The sequence below is a fragment of the Triticum dicoccoides genome, chromosome 1B (genome assembly GCF_002162155.2).
Source record: "Triticum dicoccoides isolate Atlit2015 ecotype Zavitan chromosome 1B, WEW_v2.0, whole genome shotgun sequence".
In the NCBI taxonomy this organism is placed as follows: domain Eukaryota; kingdom Viridiplantae; phylum Streptophyta; class Magnoliopsida; order Poales; family Poaceae; genus Triticum; species Triticum dicoccoides.
Genome location: NC_041381.1, coordinates 460995120 through 461008870, shown reverse-complemented (window position 1 = coordinate 461008870; position 13751 = coordinate 460995120). Strand labels below are relative to the sequence as shown.

At 40.0% G+C, this 13751-nt stretch overlaps 1 pseudogene; it reads left to right on the top strand.

Moving 5' to 3' along the window:
• Positions 1–90: 90 nt before the first annotated feature.
• Positions 91–2729, top strand: LOC119350473 (annotated as a pseudogene).
• Positions 2730–13751: the final 11022 nt, after the last annotated feature.

The window sequence follows — 13751 nt, the reverse complement described above, 5'->3', positions numbered from 1 at the left end:
GCGACTACTGACTTCTTCGTCACGGACGCCCCCGACTCCGACGACTACTTCCCCGACGACGACTTCTTCCCCACGTCCACGACCTCCTCGACTGTTGTGCAGCTTGGGAACGGCAATCGCATCAATGGAGAGGCTTTTAACCAGATTATAAACTCAAGCTCCAAGCCCAAATCTTTTCCTATGCATTTAAACAAGCATTGCAAGTCATTGCCTGGAAGAAATGTGGCCGGCAAAATTGTGATTTGCCATAGCACAGGACCAATGAATGACACTGGGCCATCAATCAACAAGACCGACATCAGTGGCATCATTAGTGTCGGGGCGGCTGGTGTAGTGCTAATAAACAGGAAAGCTGCTGGTTTCACCACCCTTCTCGAGGACTATGGCAATGTGGTGCAGGTGACTGTGGCTGATGGCAACAATATCACAGAGTATGTGAGGACAACAAGCAAAGCCAGTGCCAAAGTCATCTATAAAACACTATGCTTGGCGTCCGTCCATCTCCCACGGTCGCGGCATTCTCATCCCGTGGTCCTGGCACGTTCAGCCCCAGTGTGCTAAAGCCAGATATATTGGCACCTGGGCTCAACGTCATTGCTGCAAGGCCACCACTCACCATGCTTGGATCTGGGCCATTCCACATTAAATCAGGGACGTCCATGTCGACTCCACATGTCAGTGGTGTCGCTGCGCTTGTCAAGAGCTGCCATCCTGACTGGTCTGCAGCTGCTATCAAATCAGCCATCCTCACCACTGCTGACATCACGGACAGCACTGGTGGCCCGATCTTGGACGAGCAGCATCAGAGGGCAACCGCGTACGCCATGGGTGCTGACCATGTCAACCCTACAAAAGCAGTTGATCCAGGCCTTGTGTATGACCTTGGCATTACTGAATATGCCGGCTACATATGTGCTCTCCTTGGTGATCAGGACTTGGCATTCATTACGCGTGACCCGAGGTTGTCCTGCAAAATGCTTCCCAAGATACCTGAAGCACAACTCAACTACCCTACCATAACGGTGCCACTCAAGACAAGGCCGTTCACAGTGCACAGAACTGTGACAAACGTGGGCCCATCAAATTCCATATACACACTGAAGATGGAGATTCCCAAATCTCTTACAGTGCGAGTCTACCCAGAGACACTGGTGTTCTCCAAGGCTGGACAAAAGATTAGATATAGTCTGACGGTGAGCAGCTTTGACAGTGAGAGCTCAAACTTCATGGAGGGAAGTTTGAGCTGGGTCTCAGTGACCCATATTGTGCGCAGTCCGATCGTTGTCGCACTTTTGTAAGCGGGAAGAGTATGTGTGGCATGTGCGATGTTCTAGAGAAATTACTGTCTTTTAACTAGTAGGATTTCCATGTGTGGAAACTAATTGAAGTTTGGATGTGGAGCATCCATTGCTCTGTCGCAAAACTGACCACACATACACTGCCAGTTTGTGATGTGGTATCCATTCTCTATAACTCTGTTACTTTGAAAAAGAAAATGATTTGGTATCATATCATTTGGTTCATCAGGTTTGCTTACATCTACATGGAAACACACAACACTATGTTGTTTGGATACTGAAATGTGTGTTTTGAAACCAATTTTTTTATGCTTCAGATTATTTGTGCATTCAACTATGTGGACATGTTCTTAGCTGCAAATATTCTGATGAGGGATGTGCCTAACAAAAATGGTTGTGTTTAACTGAATTAGATGCAGATAAAATCCAAAAGGTTTTGACATTTGTGTTTATTTTACGCCCATATGCTCCAAACTTACCTTAATCATGCCTCAATATCGTATAACATACAGTGAGTTATATTATACCTTTATTGTGCTGCAGAATTAATGCCATGGTTTTGTTAGAATTTGTGTCCTTGTATTTTGCTAGGAAGATGCTATTTATCTTGGTAAATTTGGAGTGATTGTGTAACTTTGTTTAGATATGTCAGATATACAGTTAAGAAACTGCATTATTATTTATTTTCTGTGAACATGAAGACTTGCGTTACCAGTTTTATTTCGATGATATGTAACTTTTATAAGTTATGTTTTGTTGTGCAGGCGGACACATTCAGATTTTAGAAATATTATTCAAGTGCTTGTTCTTGCTAGTGACTGTGAGGAATATGGAGTGGCATGCACGGCGACAAATGGTATTTCAAGCAGTTTTTTCATGTTATGGTCTCCACCCGAGTAACAAAATTTGGAAAACCCTAGTCATAATCCCAAATAGATATTGCATTCTTGATTGGCAACAGAACAGCATCCCCAAACCATTCTGAAATACTTGTCTTTTTTCACCTTTTTCCTTTAGTTTATTTGGTGTGATGCTGCTAAGGTGTTCCGCAACTAACTGTAATTGTTAAAGACACAGTTCTATTCTTCCTTGAGTTATTCCATACCTTTAATAATCTCAGGTTTGCCATTTGGACCTTTCTATGGAACCCCTTCTCTAACAGATGCATGCACCATTATTTCATCGATAATCATTTTCATTTCGCAACAACGTTTACACCAAATGGTGCTGCAGATGGATAAAGTAATATCACATGCTCAAGCTACCCTAGGAACACTTATGTCACAACAATCAATAATTGGTGGCATTACTATGAAGATACGCGACATTGGCAGGTATTCACCATATATCTTTTTTAGTTGCCACCAAAAAATATATTTCAAGTCTAATGCACATCTGACCAAATTGTGTTTCCTTGCTTCTACAGATTAATCATATGGTTTTTTTTTTGCGGGAAGATTAATCATATGGTTGTGACATTTACAAAACAAAAATGCCAACACGATGATCATTGGTCAGTAATTGTTGATACCAATTGGTCCCAACTCAAAAGTGCCTATCAGATGACCATTCCTCAGCCACCAGACAAGTTCTGTTTGCTCCTGGTTTTACATGTAAGAGTTCAAGAATTTTGCATCTCCTCATCCAATTCCCTGCTCATCCCTAAAACCATGTTAGTTATCAATATGCACTGGCGATCCAAAAAGATAAAATTATTAGCATGTTTAATGTTTTTATTTTTGAGAAAACAGTACAAACTCTCACCACTATGAACGCACACGCACACCCTACCCCTACTGGTAAGAAAGTAGTAGTCTTATGAGATGAATCATAATGTTTATTCCGACACATCAATAACTTGAATAATCTCTATATCATTTGCCTATTTCTGGACAATGCATTGCACGAGCCAATATAGTCATTGTGCAAGAGAAGGTTTTGAAGTAATTCAGGTCGCATCCGTCCCTGATTGTTGGAACTATTTGAAAATTTTAGAATAAATCAAGAATCCTAGGTAAGCAAATATGGAAACCATTAACAAGCTATCTTTTTTGAAAATCCTTTAAGTCAGCCGGCTGATTAAGGGCACGCATCAGCCGCCTTAATGTCCAACCAGGCAACCACGTGTCCATGAGGGACCACGCTTGCATTTCCTTGAGAGTACGCTGTAATTATTTCCCTGGGATGGAGGTATTATGGCTGGTCAAAAGATCACTGCATGGTCTTGTGATGGAATACTTATTAATTGTGTATGTAATTTGGAAGCCAATAAATGCAATAGTCTTGTTAAGGATATTAATTAATTTCATCCGCAAAAATATATATTAATTAATATCTTATGTAATTTTTGGGAGACAGCAGTAAATGCCATAATCTTGTTACGGAATGCAAAATAATTTTTGTATGTAATTTTTGGGAGACAACAGTAAATGCCATAATCTTGTTATGGAATGCAATATAATTTTTGTACTACTCCCTCCGTCTAGGTGAGTAAGTCATTTTAGGTTGTGCATCGTGACCAAGGAGGAGGGGAAAACAAGAAAACTTAATGTTCATTTACTAATTAATAGCATTGCATGCAATGAACTAACCACTGCATGTCGTGTTTGGTAGTCTTAAGTCATTAAAAGCATGCACACCTTACTTCTCTTATTGGTTGATATGTCAAGAAACAAGAAACGAGGTACAATTTAATGCACCGCGTCTAAGTGTTTTGGGATTATTTGATTTTCGTAAGATGACTTACACACCTAAACGGAGGAAGTACTATGTAATTTTTGGAAGACAACAGTAAACACCATAATTTTTGGGAGACAGCAGTAAATAACTTTGTATGTATTTTTTGGGAACCAATAAATGCCATAATGTTGTCATGGAAAACTAATAAATTTCGCATGGTAATGTTTAGGAGCCAATAACTGACATAATCCTGTCACGGGATACTAGTAAATAATTTTGTATGGTATATTTTGGAGCTAATAAATCGACATCCAGAGGATATTCCATGATGTGCCTATTACAGGAGGATCTTAATTAATTACCCGAACCATACAAAGGAAACACTGATGCAGGAAGTAATAATAATAACTAGTAAATATGCACGTGCAATGCACGTCTATTTGGACTAATAAGTGTGCACGTGCAACACGCGTCTATTGAGATTAACACATTATACTATATTTAATACAAGACAATTTATTCATAAATTTGAAATTTCCCTATAAAGTACACAATCTCTTATTCCCAACTCATACAAATAATTTGAAATATCGTTTCTCCTTAATCAACATGTCTCCTGTATTAAAAGACCACCCACTTTTCCCAATGTATAAAACTCAAAATTATTTAGAAGATTCATCATGATTCTCCATATGCACATATTTATGCAAATATAATCACACATGAAAATGCCACTTAGGCCTTGTACAATGGAAGGTGCTTAGGAGAGGTGCTTAAAGAAATAAATCAGACTTTCCTTAAGCACCGGTGCTTATTTGTACAGGATAGACGCTTAACTAAGCGTCTCTCCTGTAGAAATAGGCACCGGTGCTTAAGAAAAACTCGGTTTATTTTTTTAAGCACCCCTCTAAACACCTCCCATTGTACAAGGCCTTAGGACAAGCTAAGGAACCGTTTCGGTGCCAACAAACTCCAGTCAAGAATTATTATTACAATTGAGTGTCAACCACACAATAGCGGGAAGAGACCTCTATGGTTTGTTGAAAAGAGGAAGCCATTGTCACATAGAGAAGTGTAGAGATGTCTTGACTACATAGAATCAGCTGTGAAACAAGACAAAAAAAATGCTAGTTGGACCATCCGATTCTACTATTACACCACAAGTGTTGTAATGTCTGGAAGCAAGAAAAATGACTTACTTTATTATGAAAATAGAACATGTAAGCCAAATAAAAATTACATTGATAAATTGCGTAATTATACTTGTTAATCACAGGACAAAAGCATTAATATGACAACTTGGAACAGTTACTTGAGTACTACACATTTCTTTAAGGGCTCAACATTCTAAAATTTTGACAATATAACAAATATCCTCTCAGTTTGTAGTAATAATGATACGTAGGCTACCACTTGTAAGAATAACAGTGGCAAAAAGGGGCCAACAAATGCCGGTTTAGAAAGAAAAAACTGCAGATATGCTTCCAATTTTAGCAACTCTAGTTGATAAAACATACCTTACCTCCCAAGTCAGGAAAATAGTCAAATGAAAAAATGTACTTCTTATAAGTAGTAGAGATGAAGTCATAAGAATCATGATTCAAGATATTCGAAGAAACATGGTTGGTCTCTCTGTATGATGCGAAGTCGTTGCAGTCAGTAGAAGAGTAACCTGCCCTCCAGGCAGAAGACGAAGGCGGCGACGGCACGTGTGCGTGTTCGAAGGAAGCCGCAGCTCCTCTTCGCATGTCTCCCATTGTGGCTCGCGTGGGTGGTGGGTTGGTGACGACAGGTGACTCGCGATCGCGATTCCCTGATAGGAGACGATAGGATGCGCTCGCGATTAGTTTCCTAATAATTAGATGTGTTCGTGATTAGTTATCTAATAGGATGCGTTCGTGATTATTTTCCTAATAATTAGATGTGTTCGTGATTAATTTCCTAATAGAATGCGCTCGTGATTATTTTCCTAATAATAGGATGCACCCGTGATTAGTTTCCTAATAATAGGATGCGTTTGTGATTAGTTTCCTAATAATTAGATGTGTCTGTGATTAGTTTTTTAATAGGATGTGTCCGTGATTATAGTTTCCTAATTGACCAGGCGTGGACTTCATATTTTCCTCCACGATGGAGTACGATCAGTCAATGTAAATTGCTAAGTGCACACAGAGAACAGATTAGGTTAAGGCTAGCCGTTAGATTGACTTTAGTGGGACTAATCATGCGGTGGTAATGTATCCGTGTACGTTTTGTGGGGTGTATTTAAAGAAGATCATGTTTGCTCTTTTATAAGTAGTATAGATAAAACGGAAAAATATGGTACTCCAAGACGCCTCTATATCTATATAAACAGCAGCAGAAGGATCCTACTAAACACCACAAGCACGACCAAAAATACAATAGTAGAAGGAATCAAGGAAATAGTAAAAAACTTCGTTATGGCTCTAATCAACTTAAGGTTTGTGTGCTTGATGGCTCTTTTGCTGATTTCGACCACTTGCTTGACGAGTCAAGTATCAGGGAGAAACAACATAGGTACATTTCTTTCCAGGAGAGCTTATCAACTTTATTATAGAGAAATTTGTGGTTTCCGGAGCCAGATTAAATCCTCTTGCTTGATTCTCCTGTTTCCAATGATATTCGTCGGAAATAATATTGCTACCAGTTTTATATTTAAAGGTCAATTTGAGGGTCACTTATGAATTACAGACATGTCTGAATCTATTGCATGGCCGGCTGCACCCACGGATACAGAGAAATCTGAATCTATTGCATGTTTTTGTTCGATGGTCCATGACTCAAGTATACAATCTAAATTTTAACATTGGCATGGTTGTTTTGCCTGTGTTTTTATGATTAGCACCCCTTCAATGCCGCGGAACATATCTTAATACTACATGTTTTTGATACTAGTCTTGAACTGCCAGTACTAGCCATGGTGGTTGTTGACTCCATCCTGTTATATTGATTCCATCATAACTTCAACGATGACAATGGGATATAACATACCACTAGTTGTTGCGCCTGTTTTTGTATTCGTACGCCTGTTCTATCCTGATATTTGCATAGTACAAGTACGTCTTTTCCAGATTATCTGAGTTTAATTACGAACTGCTGTCGGTTCTGATTCACATTTTTTCCTTTTTACCTTTATAGGTCTGCAAAGTGAAAGTGGCATATGCGGCAAACAGGAACCCTACCAGTACGATTGTACGCAACAAGGCTGTGTTACTGCCTGCAAAAAAGCGGGCTGCGCTGGTGGGATTTGCCATAAAGATGGTAGTTGCAACTGCATTAGATGAGGCTGCCAAGTCCTCTCTAATTTGTACTCAGAATAAGCTTAGGAAAATAAGAGCATTATGAGTTGTCTTCAGTTCCTGGAATAAGTAAAATATATGCTGATTCTTTATTTTCACGTGCTCTTACTTGAACTCCTGTCATGCATGACGTTTATTAATGGAAATGGTCTTCTGCCCTCTCGTTTAAAAAGTCTACCACTTGAGTTCAGTACTTGATTGCAACCAAAACGGCTTTCTCCCTTTGGTTCCGTTATTAATCATGAAACAAAAACTAACACGTGTCAATGCTCAATAATAATTTGCCTGCAACTTTGGAACTAAAAAAGGGAGAATCAGTGCCAAATCATATAAACTATTGCAGAAACTTGATTTAAGCACTAAAATAATTGCTCTATCAGATACAAATAGTTGGGACAACTAGCTATCATGCCAAATCATAAAAATATCAGTGCACAACAATTTGCCACCGAAAATTCTGGAGTAGTTGCCATGTTTTTTTGCTATAACTTTTTCATATACCATGGCATTTTGTTTAGCAAAAGTTGTCATGCTAGTTTTTGTTCTACTACATATGTGTGTCTAATTTTGCCATGTATGAGAGATATGTAAATTAGCCTTGAGAAACGTCTGTATAATTATGTACCGCCCTTGACGCTTTCAGTTTTTGCTCTGTTCATTTTCTGCAAATTTGGCATGCCATGATGCAGCAGTTGCGCAATATATTTTTGTGATTGCAGTCTCACTATTTGTAGAGGAGTAGCATTTTCAGTTTTAGAGTAGATTGAGCAGATATCCATGAAGGATTACATCCATATGCATTGGCTAGGCAAGCACGCAAAACACCATGGTAGTTGTACCATGGCAACTTTCTTAATAAGATGGCTATTTTTTCTATGGATGCGGTTGGCAATTTAAAGCGGTGAGTTGGGGTAGTTTTAGTGTGGGAAACACGACAAAATTTTCAGTAACATGATCATGACAAACATAGTCATGGTATTAATACTTAGTATAGGGCATTGTGTATCTTTGTTGAACTTTAGAAAAGCAGTAAACCTATGACTGTTCACTGCAGGGTGTATATCGGCTTCTGCCATGTTTCTTTTTCATACTTATTGCCATGATTGTTCATACTATTGCCATGGGTTGTTCATGGCCACAAAATGAGTAAACTTGCCATACTGTTTAAACAGTGCATTATTTTCTTTCTGCTAAGGTGCCACATTTTTTGGTCACCATGGCAAAACTACCTTTTAGTTGCCATGGCAAATTCACCTATATTGACACGACAAATTTACCTATAATGCCTTCAAATTTACCTATATTGACACGGCAAATTTACCTATAATGCCCTGGCAAATTCTTCACTTTCTTTTTGCCATGAAATGTTTACTTCTAAATTTGCCATACCAATTTTCTTACTTTTTTTTGGCATGCCAAAATTACCTATATTGGGATGGCAAGTTTTAACCTTTTTACATACATGTCAATATAACAGCAAATACAGGCCATGGCAATTTATTTTAAAAACCCAACTCGGAGTCCATGGCAAATTAACCTTGCATCCACCCGATGGCATTTTCTTATGTTTTCACATGGCGATTTTATTTTCAAAAACCCATGACAAATTCACTTTAAATCCCATGGCAAATTAACCTTTGCAAGCATGGTCAAATTAACTTTAAATCCCATGGAAATTTAACTCCACAACGAATGGCAAATTTGCTTCATATTATTTTAAGCATGGCAAACCTACCTACTGTACCGTGACAAATCTTATTTGCCATGGCATTTTTTGTCCATAATTTTGTGTTATTTTTTACATACACATAAAATCTCGCATACAACACATGGAAATTTAAATTAAAATAGCATGCCAATTTTTAATATATATCTGACATGGCAATTGTTTGTTCGTAGTTTTGTCTCTATTTGCTCATTCTATTTTTTCCCATGTTAATTTTTGACATTGCAATCCTGGGACATTGCCATGTGAGCATTATTTAGAGATGTTACTAGATTATTCCTGCCATACTTTTGTTAGAAATCAAAGTGTTTGTAAAACTTTGCGATTGTAAAAAAAACACTATGGCAAATCCTAAATAGTTCCGTAAACTCGAATGTCAATTTTGGAATTATTCTTTTTGCATTATCAAAAAAAATCGGTCAGTTCATTTAGGTGGCGAGTTTTACAATTTTATTTTTTTGCAAATTCAACTTCGGAGCCATGGCAAATTGCATTTCTGATGGACAATGAAATTTTACATCCATGGCATTTTCTTTGAACCATGAAAAAAATTCAGAAATATGTCAAATAGTTTCTTTTTACATGGAAAATGTTTTTTTAAAGTCATGGCAAATATATTTAATCACCTAGTCATGTCAATTTTTGTTTTCCATATATATAAATTATTTTTTGAATCATTTTTAACCATGGATTCGTTTTATTGTAAAAGGGATGACAAGTTTTGTATGTTTTTTTTACATCAGAGTACTCTTTATTACAAGGTGATCACCATAGTATCTCTTACAAGAGTATCAACAATCTCTACAAGTGGATCTTCACACTCACCTTACTTCTAGCTAGTGTGGCTAAATCATGGGCAGCATAATTAGTCTCTCTAGGAGCATGCTCAAAAATAATATGCGAACAATCACACGCAATGTGATAAATATCGTCAAATACTGCCACCGATAGACCGAAAGAGCGACCTCCATTCTTCATTATCTCTATCACCTCGATGTTGTCGGAAACTCGGAGTTCACCTCTATGCAATACACCCAACTGTAGTTGCAGAATTGAGACCAAACCGTAAGGCCAGTGCGTCGGTCATATGTGTATCTTGGTGAGTCCAATTTATGTGATAATTTCAATATGCATGTTGTGCCTACATAGTAGGCTTTGTGGAATTTTACCGCGTTCACGCACCTATTTTTGTTGATAATCCCTTAGGTGTTGCCTTTTGGACCATTTAGCATAATATGGAACAAGCCCCCGAAAATGGTAGTGAATCATGTATTTAAAGTGATAATTGCCTACCATAAAAGAATCATGCAAGAAGGCCAAAGAAGACATCATCGTTGCGCTTCCAGGGTAAAAGACATCGTTTCATATGACCGTGCCCTCTCGTATGGGCGGTTGTATGGAGTGTCATCGCCGCCCCCGAATCAACTATTTCCACCTCATAAAATTGGATCGTGGATTTGACGCCCAGAGACACCAGAAACTCGTCTAGAAGGCAAAGCCCTAGCCTCCGGGGTTCATCCGGAGGAGGGATTGGCAGGGAGAAGAGGGGGATCTTCCTCACCACGCACAAGGGGGCTTCAACATGATCACCATCATCAACATGATCACCACTGTCATCATCATCCACATCCTTATCATTGTAACATCAAGAACCCTAGTGGGTCACCTTGTATATTATTCAAATCATTTGTCCATGTATGCCATTACCCTTGTCATGATGTATGTTGTCTCCATGTGTGAGTTACCCCTAGTTCTCGGGGATATGGATGAACCTTGGTATCTGTATGATCTGAAACATCATTTTGGATATGAGATTCCCTGTTTAATGCTTAGTTTATTAACTTTGTGAATGTTGTGAACGGGCCCCACTCAACATTTGTGCCTTATGGCCACGAAGTATATCACTGTCGTTGTAAAGGGCTATGATGTGGAGGTAATTTGAGGTGTAAGTAAAAGCCTTTTGCTCCTAACCTTTGCAATTGATAGGGGAATTACGAGGAACCCTTAGAGAGCCGGCATCCATGGTGTAAACCCTTAATTATCATGAGTTGTAACCCTATGGGGGAGACTATGATGGTGGCGTGCGTGGCATGAAGTCTACTTCGAGTAGAACATGTACTGTAACCGGCTCCAGCTAGCATAATTGTCAACAGTGGCTCAAGTATCCATCTCATACTACGCTCATGCATAGGTGCGCTAGAAACATACTAATGGGGATTCCAGACTCCCTGAGAACGCCTTACTCCTCTGTTTCATCACTCACTGGTCTCTATTTACTTTTATCTTATTTGCTTTAAAAGTTAATTTACTACTCAATCACAATTTATTACCGCCCTCACTTTGCTTTAAGTCTATAATTATCTACAGGCATAAAAAATACATAATTCACCACAAGAGGCATAAGTGGGAGCTCCTTGTGGGATGAAGAAATTATGCCCTAGAGGCAATAATAAAGTTATTATTTATTTCCTCATATCATGATAAATGTTTAATATTCATGCTAGAATTGTATTACCCGGAAACATGATACATGTGTGAATACATAGACAAACATAATGTCACTAGTATGCCTCTACTTGACTAGCTCATTAATCAAAGATGGTTATGTTTCCTAACCATAGACATGTGTTGTCATTTGATTAAAGGGATCACATCATTAGGAGAATGATGTGATTGACTTGACCCATTCTGTTAGCCTAGCACTTGATCGTTTAGTATGTTGCTATTGCTTTCTTCATGACTTATACAAAGTTCCTACAACTATGAGATTATGCAACTCCCGTTTACCGGAGGAGCACTTTGTGTGCTACCAAACGTCCTAACGTAACTGGGTGATTATAAAGGAGCTCTACAGGTGTCTCCAAAGGTACATGTTAAGTTGGCGTATTTCGAGATTAGGTTTTGTCACTCAGATTGTCAGAGAGGTATCTCTGGGCCCTCTCGGTAATGCACATTACTATAAGCCTTGCAAGCAATGTGGCCAATTAGTTGGTTATGGAATGATGCATTACGTAACGAGTAAAGAGACTTGCCGGTTACGAGATTGAACTAGGTATTGAGATACCGACGATCGAATCTCGGGCAAGTAACATACCGATGACAAAGGGAACAACGTATGTTGTTATGCGGTTTGACCGATAAAGATCTTCGTAGAATATGTAGGAGCCAATATGAGCATCCAGGTTCCGCTATTGCTTATTGACCGGAAACAGTTCTAGGTCATGTCTACATAGTTCTCGAACCCGTAGGGTCCGCACGCTTTACGTTACAATGACAGTTTTATTATGAGTTTATAAGTTCTGATGTATCGAAGGTTGTTCAGAGTCCCGGATGTGAGCACGGACATGACGAGGAGTCTCGAATTGGTCGAGACATAAAGATTGATATATTGGAAGCCTATATTTGGATATCAGAAACGTTCCGGGTGAAATCGGGATTTTACCGGAGTACCGGGGGTTACCAAAACCCCCCCAGGGGGTTAATGGGCCTACATGGGCCATGAGGGAGAAGAGGAGGGCCGGCCAGGGCAGGCCACGCGCCCCCTCCCCCCTAGTCCGAATAGGACAAGGAAGGGGGGGGGGCGGCATCCCCCTTTCCTCTTTCCCCTCCCCCCTTTCCTTCTCCAACAAGGCAAGAGGAGGGAGTCCTACTCCCGGTGGGAGTAGGACTCCTCCAGGCGCACCCCTAGGGGGCCGGCCGCACCTTCCCCTTCCCCCCTTTATATACGGGGGCAGGAGGGCACCTCTAGACACAAGTTGATCTTCGTGATCGTTCCTTAGCCGTGTGCGATGCCCCCCTCCACCATATTCCACCTCGGTCATATCGTAGCGGTGCTTAGGCGAAGCCCTGCGTCGGTAGAACATCATCATCGTCACCACGCCGTCGTGCTGACGGAACTCATCCCCGACACCCTGCTGGATCGGAGGCTGGGGATCGTCATCGAGCTGAACGTGTGCTGAACTCAGAGGTGCCGTACGTTCGGTACTTGGATCGGTCGGATCGTGAAGACGTACGACTACATCAACCACGTTGTCATAACGCTTCCGCTTTCGGTCTACGAGGGTATGTGGACAACACTCTCCCCTCTCGTTGCTATGTATCACCATGATCTTGCGTGTGCATAGGATTTTTTTTGAAATTACTACATTCCCCAACAGTGACATCCGAGCCTAGGTTTTATGCGTTGATGTTATATGCACGAGTAGAACACAAGTGAGTTGTGGGCGATACAAGTCATACTGCTTACCAGCATGTCATACTTTGGTTCAGCGGTATTGTTGGATGAAGCGGCCCGGACCGACATTACGCGTACGCTTACGCGAGACTGGTTTTACCGTCGTGCTTTGCACACAGGTGAGTAGCGGGTGTCTGTTTCTCCAACTTTAGTTGAACCGAGTGTGGCTACGCCCGGTCCTTGCGAAGGTTAAAACATCACTAACTTGAAGAACTATCGTTGTGGTTTTGATGCGTAGGTAAGAACGGTTCTTGCTCAACCCGTAGCAGTCACGTAAAATTTGCAACAACAAAGTAGAGGACGTCTAACTTGTTTTTGCAGGGCATGTTGTGATGTAATATGGTCAAGACGTGATGCTATATTTTATTGTATGAGATGATCATGTTTTGTAACCAAAGTTATCGGCAACTGGCAGGAGCCATATGGTTGTCGCTTTATTGTATGAAATGCAAACGCCCTGTAATTGCTTTACTTTATCACTAAGCGATAGCGAT